This window comes from Athene cunicularia (genome assembly GCF_003259725.1).
Source record: "Athene cunicularia isolate RWA chromosome 9 unlocalized genomic scaffold, athCun1 chr9_part1, whole genome shotgun sequence".
Lineage (NCBI taxonomy): Eukaryota > Metazoa > Chordata > Aves > Strigiformes > Strigidae > Athene > Athene cunicularia.
In genome coordinates, this window is record NW_020799110.1 from 5,982,768 (window position 1) to 6,001,910 (window position 19,143).

Below are 19,143 nucleotides of genomic sequence, written 5' to 3' on the forward strand. Positions count from 1 at the left end.
CCAGCCTTTCCAGTCTTTCATCTTCCAGTCAAACATATATTTGCTTTCTCCCTTTCAGTACTACTTTCCTCTAAGCACCAGCTCAGCTGGGGTCTTCTGCACCGCCGCTGCTGGGCTGACATCATTTAGATGGATGTTGTGGGACCAGTCACCCCGAGAGCTGCCTCACTCCTATATCACTTGGAGGTGCTCATCTATTACAAACACTTCCCTTCACATTCTTCTTCACCGCTCTAGCAAAATACCAACATCCCTATCAGATGCATTATACTTGCTACGCATTTTTAGGTACCTCTGCACAATTTTATTAGAAGTCTTTGTACCCATTAAGGCCTGAAAGAATGAGTGCCAATGGCCTTTTGTAGGTTAATCCACAAGAGATCAAGAGAGTGCAAGACATTCTGTCTATTAAAATTACTCATTTTACAGTATAATAATATGAATATTAATACTGTCCATTGAAAAAGTATGTTAATTAGGATGCTGGCAGTTTTCTGGACCACTGCCACCCAAAGCAAGTACTCAGGGGTACACGACTATTCAAGCCGAGGTCCTGAATCGCTGTTAACGACAGTGGCACACTCAGTTCCACCACAGAGCCAAATAACCAAAATAATTAATGAAGGAGCAACCCAGAGAGGGTTAACATTACTTTTTTTTTTTTCTCTACTAATTTCAGTTATTCCCTTTCCTAGAAAAACAGTATTTAACCAGACCACAAATAATTTGCATAGCGCACATGTGCTAGCTGCTAGGAGGTTTTTAAGCAAACAGAACAAATGCCTCATTAATAACTAAGCGCCAAGAAATGCAGAAAGAATTTTGTACCAGACTACCGAAAACCATAGTAGCTTATTCTTTTGACACTTGTCTCAGATTAAACACTATGCTCCTTTGACAAGACTAGTCTGGGAAGATGAGAAACTGGAGAAGGCGAGGTCCATGTACATACCCGAAGGACACATACCTGAGAGGTTGCTATAGTTCATACACAATTTTCTTACGCAGGTAAAGATTCCACAAGCTCAGGATGAGGCCTGGTCACAGTTATGTTAATAGCACGTGGATGATCTTTTACAGATAAAATATTCCCCCTTTTCAGTTTCTGTGTCTATTTTTATGCTATAGCACGGGTATGCAATCTTCACTGTAGTCTGCTCATCTCAAGGTTAATCTTCATTTTCTGCTAGCAAAAGGGAAGATCAGCTACAGAGCAGACACCCGTAAGGTCTCCCAGACACCCGGGTATTTAAAGACCTGATGAACCAGGTGCCAGCAAGCATCTTGCCCCAGAGAAAACAAGCAGACGTGGGGTCCTGGGTACTGCTGACCCCAGGACAGCACCACCGGTTCCCCAAAATGCCTGAGATTTGCAAACGCATTTTTCTTCCACTACAAGAATAAACTCCAAACCTTTTGGAAGTTTCTGCAAGAATAAGATTTGCACTGAAGGGTCAGATTTTAATGAAAAACCCATAGGTTTTGTTTGGCTCCAGTATTTTTCCAAGGTGGAGAAAAAGCACGTTAGACCCCTTGGACCTTGCTTGTTCTGCTTCAGAGGAGGTAATTTCAGCTGGGATCACTCTAAACTGGGAACACAAATCCAAGTTTCCTACCTGTGAAGCCACTGTCAAGGTTATAAAGGGTCGAGTCCTTTGACTACTCGGAGAGGTTGCAGTCAAAACCTGTTTTCACAAACTAAGGTCTCTCAGCATGGTGGGACTGACAAAACTTAGAGTGTATCGCCCTCTTCAACATATTAAGAAATGCTAATTTTGGCTCGTATCCATCAGTCAGGAGATCCAGTTTCTCTTGCAGTTCCTCCAGCAAAGCCTCCTAACCCCATTTAGCCATGAGGACTTCATTTTCAGAAGCTCTCAGCGCCCTGACCCACAGATATGTCAACACAAGAAAGAGGTCCACCATTACCGCTGAAGGTCAGGTCCCTCTGCCTCAATGTAAACTGAGGCATCTAAAATTAAAGCAGACTTTTGCAAGTGTGGATGACCAGGGCCTCTGGTTTTTAGATTCCCAGACTGACACAGGGGGCTGCAGATGAGATTTCACATGTGCATGTACACACGTGGGCATGAGGTGAGAGAGAGGTTCAAACACAACAAAATTTAGGGCTATTGAAGCCCATCCGTTTGAAGCAGCTGCTGAAACCTCTGATAATTTCCCAGGTTACTGAGCACTTTGCTGCTTAAATCTTTCCGTGGCCAGAGCTATCTCTTGTAACCCACCAAAAGCTAATCCTCTTTTTCCTGATTTTGCCTCTATCTTCTCTTTCCCCCCCCTCTCCGCATGAGCGCAAAGCACTTTTAATCTTAATTTCAGATGTATTTTTCATGATGTTGCAGATGTGTTATCTGCAGTTGACAGTATCCGCCACCTATTTCTCCTTAAAGGACACCGCTTGACCTTGTAACAGCTTCCGTGACTCCAGCTTTAGAGGCTGAGCTTTTCTATTTGAATGGATCACAAATAATCACTTTTCTGTATCCATTCCTACAGTGAACCAGCTACTCAGAGAGCTCCTGCTTTGGGGTTGGTTTTTTTTTCCTCCGAATGCAGCGTTTTTCCCAGGCAAAGACATATTATGGCAATTCAGACACTGACAACTGTGTAAATCACACCCAGGCAAAAGTTATTGATGACCTCATTCCAGTAAAGTATGAGATGATCAGACTGCCCCACGGTACTTTGATCATCTGAGAACCCTGAAATTGAAAGTCGCAGGCTCCATTTTGCTTGGAAATCTAACAAAAGGCATTAACTGTGACAAAAGGCACTTAGAGCATTTCTCTTAAATTATCTCATTTCACACCAGCAGTAACAAATACTCATTTTCCTTTATTAATACACTCTCCTTGCCCATAACTGTTCTAATTTTTCTAATGTTGAATTAAAATGCTTTCAAGTTATTGATCTTTTCTTCTGTTTTTATTAGTTCTTGTATACAGCCTAATTTTAAGGATATGAACAGTGCATCCAACACAACCACCTTTCCAGCAGACCAGTCTCCCAGGAGCCAACCCGATTAATCTCTCCTGTGCAAGACAAGTCACATTCTGCAGCCCCATCTCCTCCACACTGCTGCTGTGTTTAAATAGGTACTCTCACATCTTTGTGCAATTAGCTTATTTATTCTCAAGTGCCTTCCCAAATAGGTTGTGAACAGTCACCAATAAGGGAACAAAAAAACCCCTGAAGCGTGTGCCGGAGTTTGCTCTTGCCCATCATTGGATTTCTCCCCCACGCCAACTCATCTGCAGGCTCATGCAACACAAGCGATATTCCCTAGTTTTGGAATAGGGTTGGAAGCAGTAATGAGCAGAGGCTAAGGCGCACACTGCTGTAGCGATGCCAGGAACGGCATCCCCTCCCCAGGGATGCAGGCTGCCCTCGCAGACCAGCTGGGGACTGCTACTCCCCCACATCAGCGGGCACATCCTGCTGCCAGGACTCAGCCGGCGTGAGGGACGGGGCTCGCATGCTGCCCCCGCTCCGGCCTCTTCCCCCACTGTACTTCAGTCCAACCGGTGACACGCTGAGTTCTTGATAAACACAGCCCCAGGCACTGTTACCACAGGTTTAGGGCTCTTTCTAGAAGAAAATTGACAGATTTGGAAGAAGCCGGCTCATCTACATCACGAGGTAGTCCAAAATTATGCCCTTGCCATCAACCCTGTGGCTAATACAGTCCCTTGCTACATGCCCTCGCTGGCTGCTGGCACTGCTCTGCGTGCAAGCCTGTTCTGCTGCAGAACAGCATGGGAAAGGCACCAATTTTCCTTGGCCGTGACAAGTTTCAGCTAATACAGGAAAACTTAAAAAAAAAAACCAACAACAAAAAAAAACCCCACCACAACAAAAACACAAAATAAACCCATGTTAGCCATAAGACAGAAAAAGGCTGCAAGAGAGAGGTGCAGCGCTGTAGTGCTTAACCTGGGTGAACAAATACTCTGTTCATACTCTGTAGCAAAGCTGAACACAAATGATTCACAGAGCTCAAGTCAACCCCGGCCAAAGACACACACAGAGGGAGAGCAAGGCCCTCCATGCCCCCGGTGCCCTCCCACCAACAGAGCTGTAAGGAGAATCTCCCTCACCCCGCACACCCCGGCATGCCAGCACAGCCACACGCGTGCAAATCCATTTACAGGCCGAGGAGTGACATGGCAGCCAGCGTGAAAGAACAACCCGCCCCGTCTGTGCTGGCTTTTAAAAAGTCTAGACAGCAACAGACCTCGAATCCAACTGTTCCCAGGGGGGCTGAACCCAGCCGAGCAGCTCCCGGCGGTACCCACCACCCCAAAACTCCCCGACTCTGTGCAGATGCAAAAGGCAGAGTACCCCAAACCAGGTCACAACTGCCATGGCTCTTCTATCCCAACAGACGTTCTCAATTTAAAAAAAAAAAAAAAAAAAAAAAAGAAAAAGAGAATACTGGAGGAGCTCATTCCGTAGATGTACAAGGGACCAGCTCGCTGCTTCGCTGCTATAGAGGATTTTTTACGCTGTTTTCTGTGACTGGGACGATTCACCCACTGGATGCTGCTCTTCAGCACCAGGGATCAAGGCTTTGATTTTCTGCGTTTTGGGCAGTTTCGTGATTACAGCAAACATTATCTCTGAAAAGTCCAAAAGTGTAATTTTTTACATCGCATTTTAGAAGCCTGCTCCTCTAACACAAGATTTCCATTTCCTTTTGCAAACTAACCCTCAACGTTAGCCCTATTGGCATTCAGATACACAATTTGCAATTCATCTGGAACAGGCTATTTACAGAAATTCTGCTGAATTGGCTGTCTTTCTACTAGTTATGTAGAGAAGAAAAGCTTTGGCCTTGATCCTGGACCTGCTGAATTAAAGTGTGAAAGAGAAAATCTCTGAAGCACAGAACACGAAGGCATTTCCACTGCGCACCAGCAGTACTGCCCACTTCGGCTATAACTGCAATTGCTCTAACAAAACAAGAGACTAATGGCAAGTTCAGTGGTATCTGCAATTTTTCCTAAGCCTGATCACTGCTTACATGTGGGTTTCTACTACCATAAAACATAAAGATGCATTTCCAGCCTTTCACACTGTCCGTAAGAGCTTCAAACTCTAAAGAGGTTTTTATGTACTGGATGGGGTCAGGGCAGGTTGGCTGCAGACTTCTGAATCTTCAAGTTAGATACTTAATGGGGCATCATATTCCTAAGTAATGGTTTTGCTCAGGGACAAGCTGCAACCCCAAGGAAACTCAGCATAAAGACTTATCAACTGCAAGATGTGCTGGAGCAGATACATCCCATCTTTTCAAAAGAGGATGCAAAGCAGGAAACAATGAGTAAGGAAGAATGAAATGGCTCCCTGCCTGCATCTCACTGATGCCAATGTGGGGCTGGCCCTAGAGACCCTGGCAGAAGAGATGATGGTCTCTCCCAGCACATCTCCTCTGCTCACCAGACCTCAGCACTGGCACCAGCAGCGTGCTGGAACCCAGGGATGCCAGTGATGGAGGCCAGGGATGGCACGTTGTGCTTCTGACTCCCATGGATGCCACCAGCTGCTCAGCGCTTGGAAGACCACACCACAAATCGAAGACTCAACTCCTCACTACACTTGGTAAGGATTTTTTTTGTCATAAAGAAGTGGTGAAATATTAGGATTAGACCTAACAGGTCTGAACATGGATATACAGGTGTTGGAAAACATGGACAGAGACCCGAGCAATTCATGAAAAAGAGGATTGCTACCATGAACATCCCATTTCAGTGACTTGCTTTTCTTCCTGCTCCTTGGCACGAAGCAAACCAGCTTAATTCACAGCAGAGATAAGTGCAGTACTGCTCTCCGCAGCCTTGCCTCCATCCTGGCTCTACAGGCACAGATCCGCCACATGGAGTTGAAAAGAAAAAAAGTTTAAAGAAAAATCTACTTAAATTTGTTTTCTTTGCCACCGAGGTTAACATGTTCAACCATTCCTCAGCCACAGCCACCTTAAGTCTGAGGTTTTTCAAAATGTAAACCAGTACTGCCACACAAGACACTGACCAACTGCAGGCACACAGCCCTGCCAGCCCAGAGCCCTGGCCATTATACCCTCATCACAAAAATCAAGGATAAATGGAGAGGGAGAAGGAGAGGCCTTGAACAAGCTCCAAACTTCCCTTTTCAACCCTCTGTCTGGTACACAGACCACTACTTACCATTACAGTGGAATTTCTGGAGGAAGAGCCCAGATGAGACCTCAGCAGCAGAGGCTCCCATCCCATCCCATCCCATCCCATCCTATCCCATCCCATCCCATCCCATCCCGGTTCCCACCAGGAACCCCTGCAGACATCCCAGTGTTGGTTGCCCAGATGGAGGAACCACCCTGAAGTTCACACACCAACAGTTATTTCAAGGAAAACACAATGCCAACCTGTGAGGAATGAATCACACCTTTTAACTAATAAGGAGGCATCCATGAGTTGGTTTTTTTTTTATGTAGCTGTTTTACTGGATAAGCCTGATCTCATTTGATCTAGATACCATGCAGACAAACAGAAAATACATTTCTTCACGCTGACCCTGTGAAGAAGAACTGTAACGAGCTAACACTATTTGTTTATTTGGAACTCCATAGCTAGACTTACTGAAAAAATATCCCCACTCGGCACTAGCTGGAAAATAAAAATAAAAATTACATCAAGCTTAGGCAACATCCACTGAAAGGCGATCAGATGGTGCACCACCCATTCCCCGCAGCTGAGGTGAAGCATCACCTCCAGCACAAGAAGCATGTCACACTAATGGGTCTTGTCCTGATAAGGTGCTTCTGCCTCTTGACCTTTAGTGCCCATGGAGAGCTAACAAAGCCAGCACAGCTTCCAGACTGGGCTTGTGGGCAGCTTTGTAGAATTAAATATGGACATCTGAAATCCGATTCTGTCCTTTATGCAACTCTCTCCCCTCCACAGCTCCCATTTTTAAATACACTGGGCTGGATTACCTCCCTGTCCTTCTCTGCCCCCACATGCCCAGGTCATTTCAAGAATCCTTTATCATCAGGTTCAGCTTTACAGAAAAAAAAAAAAAAAAATCTGCAGAAGGCTATTTATTTTGGAAACTCACTGCCACAGGTTGCAAGCACCGCTATAACACAGTAGAAACTGGGGCAGAGCAGCATCCCTCCCACTCTGGGGTACTGCTGCCACTGATGCTGCTTGAGGCCCTTGGTGAAACCTCCCAACCACCAACTGACGGAACTCAACAACCCAGGAGGCTCCTACAGTCCCTGAGCCCAACTTCCACACTCAAGCAGAGATTCACACCAAGAGGAAACCCACCAGCCCCAAGCCAGCACGTAGACTTCTCATCCTTTTGCAGAACTGCAGGCCACAGTTGAGTCTCATGGATGCATCCCATACTTCACGTCCTCTCTGCTGGGAAAACTAAGGATATGCATGAAAAAGGAGCATGTACCAACAATTCTTCTTGAAGAACACTGCCCTGCCCCAGCGGAGAGCAAAAAATCTTGAGGAAGTTTGAGAATACAAGTAATCCTTGGGGCACTGGCACGCAGGTCTGTAGCCCAGCCCAAGGTAGATGACTGCTGGCAGGGACCCGTGAGCCCCAGGACGTGCAGCACCGAGCACACAGGCAGGGATGCTCCGCACCCCTGGGCAAGCACTGAGCCCTGCATCCCCACCAGGGCACCGGGAGAGGGGTGGCTGTGGCACCTCACCTCGCTCCTGGTACCTCACAGGGCTCCCTGGGCTGGATCACCAGAGCTGGTGCTAACAAGCCCAGGTTCCCCCGCAGCCCCCTCCCACTGACTGCAGTGGTGGGTGAAGCCCTAACCAACCCCCTTCTCGGGCACCTGCATGGGGAGCTCAGGGAGACAGGCTGGGGGACAGCGTGGCACAGTGGGGATGCTGGGCTCCAAAAAAAAAAAAAAAAAAAAAAAGCCAATCTGCCATTCTTATGCGAGGAGAGGAAAAAACCCACAACATTTGGAAGCAGGCTGTGTTTGCTTGGCACTTTCCATCTTTAGGTAATTAGTGTAAAGGGCTTCCCAGGTAAACCTAAGAATAAACTTCAGATTTCAGGAGAGACACACTTCTCTCTGCAACGAGTCTTCAAAGCGTAACCAGGAGAAGACGCAGAGCTCCAACCATTGCTTGGAGCATCTCTTGCCTTCAAGTTTTCAGGGTCAGCCACAAGACAAGCTGCATCAAAATTTGAAAAGATATAAAAAGGACAAGCAAGAAACATCTCTGAAGATGTACTCCAGCATCTGCGAACACCTCAAATACACAGCCTGGACCAACATTTACAGGCTACTGTTGCCCCCACCCTCTTCTCTAAACCTCCCAAAAAGTCCTCCCCTGCCTTCTTAGCTGGGGGTGGCACCTTCAGACCTACTTTTTAGTGCTTCTTTAGATTGTTTTACTCAGCTGACCTACTAACAGCTGCTGTACTTTGCTCCTCTGGGAACCAGCCTCACCCCTAACCTTTTCAAAATGTTGGCACAGGGGCACCTAGCACACTACCTCCTCACAGATGGCTTTCCAACACAGGTACCACCAAGCAACTCCCAGCTCTGACCCCAGACCACCCCAGTGTTGCTCTGTTTCCAATTTTTATGGGGAAAAAGGTGAGGACAGGGATGGGAAAGGAGCAGAGAGGAGTTCACTTAGGAAAGGTCACCAGAGAAGTCCGCAACACCAGGGACTTGGCCCAAGGCTTCCTGTACACTGCATTAGGCTCCACCTCACTAGGCTAACCCAATGCTCTAGGTAGAAGCTGGCACCTACTGATTTTATGTTGTTGTTGACTTGTTTCTAGTATTTAAAGAGCAAGATGCTCCTTATCTGCTGCCTTGCAGCCCAGAGTTACCATTAGATCAGTAGGTATTAACAGCAAATGCTTTTATAATCCACCTGAGTGTCACAGCATCCATACCTCACCTGCTGCCCATCACCACACCCTTGTAACATACTACCTACTACTGTAAGATGTTACAGTGACCAGAGCAGAGAAACCTTCAGTAGGACAAGAAGCTGTACCTCCCAAAAGGGAGAGTGATGCTTTTACATGCAATAACCCTGATTTTGAAAAGCTGGCTATTTTCTAAACAGCTCCCCCCACACCCTTATCTCCCAGGTTCAGCAGCACAGTTGGTAGCTGGATGCCCAGGCACATCACCACGATCGGACCCAAAGAGTGTGCCAAAGTCAAGGGACTTTGAGCAACCTCAAGAGCAGCTGCACAAGCACCAGCCTTAATAACTCATGTGGACCAATGTCACCTGTGGAGCTTGAAGACCTCTAGGCAGTGAGTCTTCTCAGACTTCAGTATTAAATATAGCTACATGTGTCCACATCCTTGCCTTTCCAGACTATTCTGCTGCCGCTCCACTTGCGTAAAACATATCCACATATCCAGCAGAATTGGTCCACAGTCATGAAACACATGGATACTGGGGCTGTACAGTCAGCCAGTGAATTGGCCCACTCTAAGTGTTCTTACAGAAGACCTGAGAAAAGACAAGGCCAAGTTCCCAGTCCAGTTATTCCTATGAGATAGGAGAGGGTGCTTCTTGACATGGTGCTTGCGCAGAGCATCTTCTAATCCCAACTCAGAAAGGCTTTTCCTCCGTCCTTATCCATGCCTGGCACACACATAAACAGTGCCGCAAGCCCCACCGCCACGTCCTCCATGCTTTGCAACGCACCATTGACTTGACTTAGCATCTTCAAAAGTAGCTTCCCCCCCATACCACTGCAGGTGTTTATTTGTCCTGCAAAACTGTGATATTTACAGAAGCAGAGCATCCAGCAATGCAAGGGAAAGTGGACAAATGCCATTTCACAGACATATTGGTCTGCTCCTGACCTTCACCCTGCCCTTTCACATCATAAACTCCAGAGGCAGGGAAAGGGAATAGAGATTAAAAGAGAGGCAATACAGGAACATTTGTAATCACCTTTTATAACCTGCATTCTATAGGACTGAAATGTGAAAAGCACCTTTCCCTTATTCAGAAAGCAGCAAAGTTAATGTGACATATTGGCGTGTAGGTGTGTGTGGGCTGGTTTCTTGGGGGGAGGGAGGGCTGAGGGTTCTCTCTGTTTCAGAGAAGTGAAGCAGCACAAGATGTACCAGTTGCTCTGGTAACAAAGCTTTTTCTTTTTTTTCCTTTTTTCTTTTTTTTTTTTTTCTTTAAAAAAAAGTAAAACATCATTTTAAGCATTTTCCAGCTAAGACTTCCCTGCCTGCATAGCAAAAACAAGTCCCCGTCTCAGAAACACACACAATCCATTTGAGTCAGCAAGGAAAGGACCTTCTCTTCTACAGATATTTTGACATCGTAGGGAAGCTGATAAATTGAGGTCGCCCGTTTTCCTTCTGATACCGCTAGCATACATTATCACATACCAGTATGCCCGCCCAGCCCCTTCCTGTGACCCGGTCAGAGCTGATAAAAGCCCAGCACCACGCACAAGCCGATGCCTGTGGGAGCAGCGGAGCCCCCTGCCCCAGTGAGCATCCTCACACTGCAGCACCACCATCCTCTGCCAGCACAGGGAGCCATCCCAGCGGAAGCAATGGCTTCATATTTAATACTGTGCTTGTAATATGGAAGGATTATAAAGCAGCTTGTAAGTCTCACAAATCCATTCACGCTCGCACAGCCCTTACACGACCTTGAAGATGTCAGGCGGGAGGTGTCTGCCTACGCAGGTCCATATCTGGATATGGATGTGAGCAGTCCCAGCCAGCACCAAAACCATCCCAGTGGAAAGAAGAGCCCTGGATAGGGCACATCAGCTCGGCACTGGTTAACTGCTCTGCCGCCCCAGTGGGGCAGAGGCAAGGGGCTTCCCCATCCCAGCCCGACGGAGCAGGCTCTCAGCGCAGCACCAAAACACAGGGAAAGCTGGGGAGCCACCCAAATCCAAGGCTGCCAACCCTTCATGTGTTTGCCTCAGTTTGCAGAGACTGTCAGACCACGACAAGGGATGGCTACTCACGTACACACACATGTGGTTACACTCAGCCAGCCCTGCCGTGCAGCAAAAGCTCTCTCTGAAGAGGTTGAAAACAAAAAAAAGACCCAAAGCCAAGGATAAGACTCTAGAAGAACCTATCTGGCCCAAGTCACACCCAACCTCACAACACCACAAGTTCATTTCATAAACCACAGGTAGGTGGAAAAGGGAAACGGTTACAATGCAGCTTCAAAGGCAATAGCTGGCTGTCTAGGGTTGAAGCTCTTGGTTTAAATTGCAAGATGATGGAGCTCTGAATTCCTTCAGTATCCTGTGAAAGCGATGACCAGGTGCCCTTGGTGTGCTCAGGACCACCCCACAGTAGCCACCAGTGCAGGATGGGTGTCTGGACAAGGGGTGGCCAGCAGCGCAAGCCGGTCTGCAGGCAGTGCAGGCACTCAGCCCGGTCTCTCAAGCAAGACACAGCAGTCAATCTTCAGCTACAAAAGCTGCGTGTGTAAACCAAGATTAATTCTTTACAGCAACAATCCCCAGGAAATATTAATTGAGTGCAGCATGGTAACTCTTCCACATGGCTAAAAGCAACGGTCATTAATTATGAAACTATTGACCATCAGCCTTTTGTAAAGAGAAACAATAAAACAACTGATTATTAAAAACAATTAATGTCATTCTTGACTCAGGCTAATTATCTGAACTGCTAACGATGACCCAGGAACCTGCAGAGTCTCTGTTCTCACAAGGGCTGATGCAAGGGCCCAGTGCTCGATCAGCATCAGTCAGGCTGAGCCGGACCTCGGGCAGGCTAAACATGGCACAGACTGCACATTAGCTATCTTCTCATACCCCTCCTTCAAAAAAAAAAAAGAAAAAACAAAAAAAAATCTCATAAAAGCCTTTCGTTAGAATATTCACCTGCTACCTCACCAGCCTGCAGTGGCGGGATGCCCATGGGTGCCTCATAGAAGGATGCTGCTGGGCAAGGGAGCCCACAAACGGCACCTGGAAGGGCAGGACACATTATCCCTCTTCGTTTGGCATCTGCAAACTCCAGGACAATCGTGCTGAGCACAGGCTTGCGCTTGGGACATTCTCAGGGACCAAAGGCTCCCAGCAGCCCTGCTGCTCCCAGCTCTCCAGCAACAGGCAACCTTGGATTTCAAATGCTTTATTCACTCTCTCGTACCCACACATCTCAACATGTACATCTACTGGGTCAAACTTGGGGGGGCTGCCTCGGTGGATCAGTCCTGGCTTCTGGCAAATGCCAGCTGGGTAATAAATAAATCAACCCTGACAAAATGTGTTTCTTCATCCTTTTCCACCACATATCCCAGACAGACACAACACAGTGCAACAAAGAGCAACTGCAAAAATTGTGTCTGCTTCAAATGGCTGCCTGACTTGGGCTGGCGGAGGACAAGGACAGCCCATGGCCAGGCACCCTGCCTGGAGGTGGCTGGTGGCACCCTGAGGTGGCTCCTGGAGGTGCCTGCTCTGCCCCATCCCGCGATGACAGTGGAGGAGCTCCCTGGGGAGCCACAAGCTGTGAGACTTGTGGCTCACGGATCCCATACGCTCTAAATTAGAGCGCAGAATAATGCTGCGTAATGGCTTAGCGATTATATGGCATTTACCAGCTAATTAAACAATCAATAGTTATTGTGCAGTTATGGAGTTAGCCCACAGTACTGTATCTTGTAGCCTGTAAAATAAAGCCTTGCTAAAGCTGTAAATGGAGAACCGCATCCCCAGGGCACTCAGCAAAGCAGCACTTGGCGTTAATGACCGTTGTCCTCCTGGTACGGTTGGGAAGAAGCACGTGAGTATGTAATCTCAACATCATTTATTTCCCCATTCAACACTGTAAAACAACACAAGATGAGAGAGGCAAAGGTTACCATCTGACCTGTTTACTGATTTTTTTTTTCACTGTTGCAAAGGCTTGCATCAAAACGCTGCTTTGGTGATGCTATGTACGGGCCAGCGCGTGAACGCCCATGGGTAAGCAGGTCTAAAAACACCAGGGGATTGCTTTGGGTTTTAATATATTCAGTTCACGATAAGCAGCCCACTGCATGTCTTCCCCCAGCTTTGTAATGATCTGTTGAAAAGGTATTTATGAGTAGCCTAATATCCTTTTACTTTCAACCTGCGTTTTTATTGGTGTTTGACACACCAGTGGTTGTGGCCCTGATGCTGTGATTTATCCTGGCAATCTAAGCATACACAGTATTTTAAGGACTTTTTGCTTGCTCTCTAATGCAAAGTAGAGATAAGCAGTAATAATAACGTTCTGGAACATGAAAGCAGCGTTTCCTCACACTTTAGATAATGCTCTAAAGGATCTTGGTGATTTTTGTGCTTACAATTTTGCTTTCAGCCATCAGCTAGCTGCTAAAAAAGTGAGGCTCAATTCCCCAAGTCCAACTCATTAACTTCCTGTGAGCCATTTCTTTAAGCACCTTAAATAAAAAAAAAATAATCCAAGGACACAAAAATCCACTAGTGTAACAATGCCTGGCATGGGAGCTAGCAAGCTCTCAGCCTTTTATCAGTTTACAATCTGTAACATTAGATGCAGGTTTATTAAAAAATAAAGAAAAGCTTCCGATTCAATTAGAGAGATAAGCCCTCACCAGTGCGGTCCCTCATTAAAATAAAAATCAAGCTATTCACAAGAGATTGTTAAGCAGCAAACAAGGAACATTACTTCTCTCTGCAATTATCCAAAGTGAAGAGCCTGTGACTGGGGCTAGAGGGGAGAGAGCAGAGTGGGTCGCTGCCGAGGGCTCCTGCGGCGTTCAGGTGTCACTGGGCTATGGCCAGAGCTGGGAAGCACCAAAGTGCTGTTTTAACCTGCAGTCCTGAGCAAATAAAGGCCTTTACTTGAAAATAGAGATCAATCTGAATGAGGTATCGTTGCCTCTAGAGCCCAAGCCTCTGAGAACACAGCTTTAATTTACAGAAGGGTTGTGCACCACCTGAAAAGGACCTTCAAGTCACAACGCAGAGAGCAGGATCAAAGCAAGATGTGCAGCGAGGTTCACCCTGATGCCCACGCTTCGGCAGAGAGGTGCACTCTCTTTGGGAGCTCTTAGTGTGCATCAGACTCGGCCAGTATGGCTTGTCTCCTGCGAGCAAGAAGGCACATGCTGTGGCAGGGGCTCCCCAACCTCTCCAACACGGCAGATCCTGAGGCTGGATCCATGAACCGCTGCTCTCTGATAGCTCCTCTGACTGTGGTGCTACCACACATTTCTCAGGCTCCCCATCCTTGTCAGGCTGCGATATCACAGTCACAACAACGTAACCGTGCGCTTTATCCTATAGGATTAATGGGAGGTTTGCACCTTGCATGTGTCCCTCCAGTCCCTGGGCAGGCCAGGTGGTTACCACAGACCTGTAGTCTCCCAACACAAATACAGCCACGCAGCAGCCTTAGAGCTGGCTGCTACAGCAAGTTTTCTGGAGGAAACATCAGGGCTGCAGGCCTGCTTCTGGGGTCTTGCAGCATACAAACATAAGATGCTCTTCTCTGCCTGGAATAACTTCACTGCCCTTCAGCCACGTGAAGGGGAGGCGATGCTCACCGGGTGACCGCTCCTGGCAGAGAGCACTTGCAAAGCTCAGGCTAGAAATACAGCACCAGAGTAGGCACAACAATGAAGTATTCCCTCCACATCTAAAAATACAACTAGGGGCACACACAGCCTCTAAGAGAGCAGCCATGTGCACCAGGGGCACCACCAGCACAGAGGGGTGCGAGTACCCCAGCCCCGCCTGAGATGGTTTGAAATGGGAGTGAAACAAGAATCTCATTAGGCAGGACACTGCTCCTAGGTACAGACCACTGCTAAAGGCTGGTTTAGAAAGGAGACAGAAGGCCTGGGTGTCTTTAAAGTTGATCCATTGGCTTTGCTGCAAGAGATAAATAACAGTGGTGGTATCTGAAGAAGAAGAACTGCAGAGATCTTATTTCTGTGCTGGGCTTTAGGGCAGAACACCATAAACAGTTATGTATGCTTTATATCATACTCTCCTTTTGTTTATAGAGCGGGTGCTACTCCAAGATTTCAGTTTAAGAGAGCTCCGAAGTCAGTCTTAGCCTGAACTCATACCTCAATACTTACTAATTTGGTTCGGACAGCAGCACTCCCCCCTCCCATCACCATCCCGTCTGGCACTGGTACCAAGTGAATCACACCGAGGACAATCCGATTACTCCAGCAAGTTAAAAAACAGTTAAGAGAAATATTTTTTTCTTGTACAGCAGGAGAAAAGGGGAACACAGAAGCATTCAAGTGTTCACTTGCCAGAAAGGCTACACTTGGACATTTCTGGGTGGTTTTTCCCCACTTTGAGGTAACACACAGATGCACCGAAGAATCAAACGCAGCAAGAGGAAACCTGATCAGCAGAGCCGTGCAACCAGCAGCGCCAGCATCAGCTAGCTTATTTCCCTCTTCTGCTCTCCACAAAAACATGACGCTTTCAAAAGGCCGTTAAAGGCGCATAGTTTCCACTGATTGTTAGAAATATGCACCACTTAAAATTAGGTCACCCTCTACCGTTATTTTAGCAGCTGAGAAGAAAAACAGTTCAGAAGGGAGCTCCCACGGTGGGGAGTGCATGGTGGAAAAACAACCAATACCAGAGGGCACGGCTCCCTCGAATATAACTTTGATAAGAACAGTTTTAGTGTGAGGGGTTTTTTTATTTTGTTTTTGTTTTGTTTTGTTTTAAATTATTCCAGTTTAACAATTCACACATTTGAAAGTCCCAAAGTTCCAGTTAATCTTTGGTTTACTTCAATCCCTCTATTCTCATATTGATGGGATTAACCTACAGCAGTGGGAGGATGGGAGAACCAGAATTCAGAACAAATGTTTACTGACAAGTAGCTTTTTAAGTACCCTTCTCCTCTTCAGCAGGGGCAGCTCACTGTCTTTTATCACATGACAGGCAAGAGCTATACCTCCAAAGCAACAAAGTGCACACGAATATATTTTTTTCTATAGTCAAAAGATAATACAGGCTTGACAGGTAAACATGATCTCTGTGTACACACATATATACAGAACTTGTACCCACACATACAGAAGTTTTTGGAGAATGGGGCCCAGAGGAGCTATTGCCTCCCAGCAGACCCAAAATATTTGGGAAATGCTGCATGCAACCATGCTGAGAAACATCTCCCCACCATATATTAAGTGCAATTAAACCCAGACTTTGAAATAATTCAATCCTGCAACCCCACAAGAATCATCCACAAAAAAGACCCCACCAAGATGACAAATTCTGGAAATCCCCCAAACTAAGCGGTGTTTAGGACAAGTAATGAAATTTAGCAGAGGGTGGACGTTATAAATATTCTTGTAAGGAAGTTCATGAGTTTAAAATTCTGTTCGCTACAGTTCCCTCACTATTCTCATTTGGAGAGCTGCTTCCAGATGTTTATAGAAATTTAAAGCAAGCCTATTACCGACTGTTGTGTTTTTTCTCCTGCAGCAGGTTCCTGCCAGTGGAAAGGGCGGCAGCCAGCCTGCATGCGAGCAGAGCACTAGACTGTAGCAAACTCATTTGGCAGCCTATTGCAGCCATAAACTCAGCTCTTAGAAGAGATCGAGATTTATCTATTAAAGCACAGACTTTTCACTCCCTCCTCATCATATAATCAATAAAAAGCAACTGGGGGAAGAAGAAAAAAAAAGTGATTTATTTTTTAGTGACAGTTTCAGAACTAATATGAATTGCTTATTATAAAAGCTCTGTGCGCTACACGGTACTTGCACACAAGACCAAAAAGCCCAAGCTCAGCAAGGCCTCTTGTCAGGCCTGAAGCAGGTCAAACCTAGCCAAGACGATGTGCTGGGATGCTCCATGTTCAACCCATGGCCAAGGCAAACAGGATCACTTCGGGTGGAGCCCTTACCTTATAGACCTGCCCATAGGTACCATTGCCAACAAGCTCCACCAGTTCAAAGATTCCTGCAGGATCCTAGGAGAAAAGGAAGAAAAAAAAAATTTTAATAAGCAATACTTACAGATTTCTGCAAAAATAAACATTTGACAAAGACAGATCAACTGGAAATGTTTTGAGTGCTTCGAGCTTTTTGGGCAGCCCCAGGACCAGCATCACAGTGAGGAGGTGCTGTCCCAGTGGCAGCCCTGCAGGCAGCACAGCTCTGCCCAGCCTCCCACCTCCAGTGCTGGGGCTGGGAGGTGCCAGACTGGTGCCTGTGAGCAAGCACTGATCCATTTGACTGTCATCTGCTTGAAATGTGAACCCTCAGTGTATTTTTTTAAAAAACAATAGCAACTATTTGCTATTAGAACTTAGGTTTTCTTATGCAGCAGCTTTGGAATACAAGCAGTAAACTGGCAGGATGTCACTTTTGGGCTCAAAACAGAGTTTTCCAGGTCTATTGCTGAGGTCAGCAGCATTAGTATTACTTGGTCTAAATGTCATTTTTGATTTGGTGCATTTTGGCCATTGACATTCTGGTTTGTCAACTGAGATGAACCTGTCCCCAGACCCACCCCCACCTGGTGTGTGCCCAGCTAGGGGAAGGGCAGTCACACACAAGCACACACACGTGCAGAAGCTGGAACGCACCCGCCAGCACAGTTAAAAGACGATACGAGCTGAGAGGTACGAGGGAGGGTGGGGAAAGAATAAACCAGCACTGCTATTTTCTCCTTTTGGTGGGTTTTCCCTTTCCAAAAGCTTTATTTATACTCTTCCGCTGCTCCTCCTTCTGTACTCATCACTCCAATTTTGGATAGCACAAGCCTGCTGGAAGCTGGAGGATGCGGCAGGCATCCCGGCACCCCGGGGGTCTGCGTGCCCCTGTGGTCCCCCAGCCCATCCACCCGTGGCATGGGTGACCCTGGCTCCCACACCACCATCCACCCTCCCTCCTGGATTTTGCGTCACGAGTTACAGAACAACTTGGCATCCCAGTAAGCAAAGGGCTGCCAGCTGCGGTCCGAGAGGATGCAGATGGGTCAACGAGTGGCTCTAACAGGCAGAGGAGGATCAGCCAGCAGCTCTCCTCAGGAGACAGGAGAGGGACGCCCATCACCACGTTACAAACAGAAAGGTTTCATTCATTACAAAGCCCATATCAGCTCAAGATGAATTCTGGGTCCAAAATTCAAAACACTGGGTCTTTGAGAGCAGCTGAGAAGCATAACAATCCCAGTCTTGACGTGACTGAGACAGATTTCCACCCAGTCCAGAAGACGCGTTGCCACGTACCTGCCGGGGTTCACACACCTCCATGGTGGGGTCACAGCAACGTCTCTGATCACCCCAACTACATACCCCAACTAACCTTCAACCAGACACTCAGGCACCACAGGTAAAGCTGCAGCATGACAGGTTTCTAGCACACAGCATCTCGACAGGGTGCTGACACCTCTTGGGACCAGGCAGGGAAATGCCATGAACAGACAGGAAAGGGAACTGGTGGTACACTGGGTTTCCACAAACTGAGTGAGAAAGTAGGGGAGGAAACATAGCAGCAGCAGCTGCTTTATTTTTTGAGTTTCTTTCCTAAGGGTTATTCTCTGCAGTGCTGAAACAACTCTGAAAGAAGCTTTTCCAGTGCTAAAGTATATCTATTTTTGAATACTCACTAGGAGATTAGGGGAGAAGAAAGCTGTGCCTAGGGCAGATCAGGAATTTTGGAGAAACATCCAGGGATGCAGCTGGCCATTTCTGATGAAGTGAACTGCTCTTCACAATATGTTTTCCAACCTCTTTCCACAAATCCTCAAACCAGAGTATCCCCTCCTGCCATCCCAGGTCACTTCCTACTCCTCTAATATGTGCAAACATCAGCCATGGTGCAGCTCCATCAGGTTTATCCAAGTCCATCCATCACTTGGTTGCAGACCCCACTTTGGCTGGGGCAGCTTTGTGCTATCTGGGGTCAGCTCGTGCACCAGGAGGGCTTTCCCCCACTGCTCCCACCATCCCCAGCTCCCGCTCCAGCTCCCACCCACCGAGCAATTTCTCCACTGCATGTCCCCCTCCATCCCGTTTCCTCTCCACGTTTTTCCAGAAGCTTCGCCAAGGTAACTGGGCATCTCACAGCACAGCTCTGAGTGTCACTGCTCCCCTGACTGCTGGCACAAG

At 47.1% G+C, this 19,143-nt stretch overlaps 1 protein-coding gene across 9 annotated transcripts in view; it reads right to left on the reverse strand.

The window, feature by feature from the left end:
- TNIK (TRAF2 and NCK interacting kinase) overlaps window positions 1–16,993 on the reverse strand; it is a 134,760-nt gene extending 117,767 nt beyond the window's left edge. For all 9 annotated transcript variants that reach the window (XM_026854564.1, XM_026854563.1, XM_026854559.1 and 6 more), the window contains exon 1: window positions 16,933–16,993. The gene's annotated coding sequence lies outside the window, so the exon portion shown is untranslated. The remainder of the gene's footprint in view (window positions 1–16,932) is intronic.
- Between the last annotated feature and the right edge of the window lie 2,150 nt (window positions 16,994–19,143).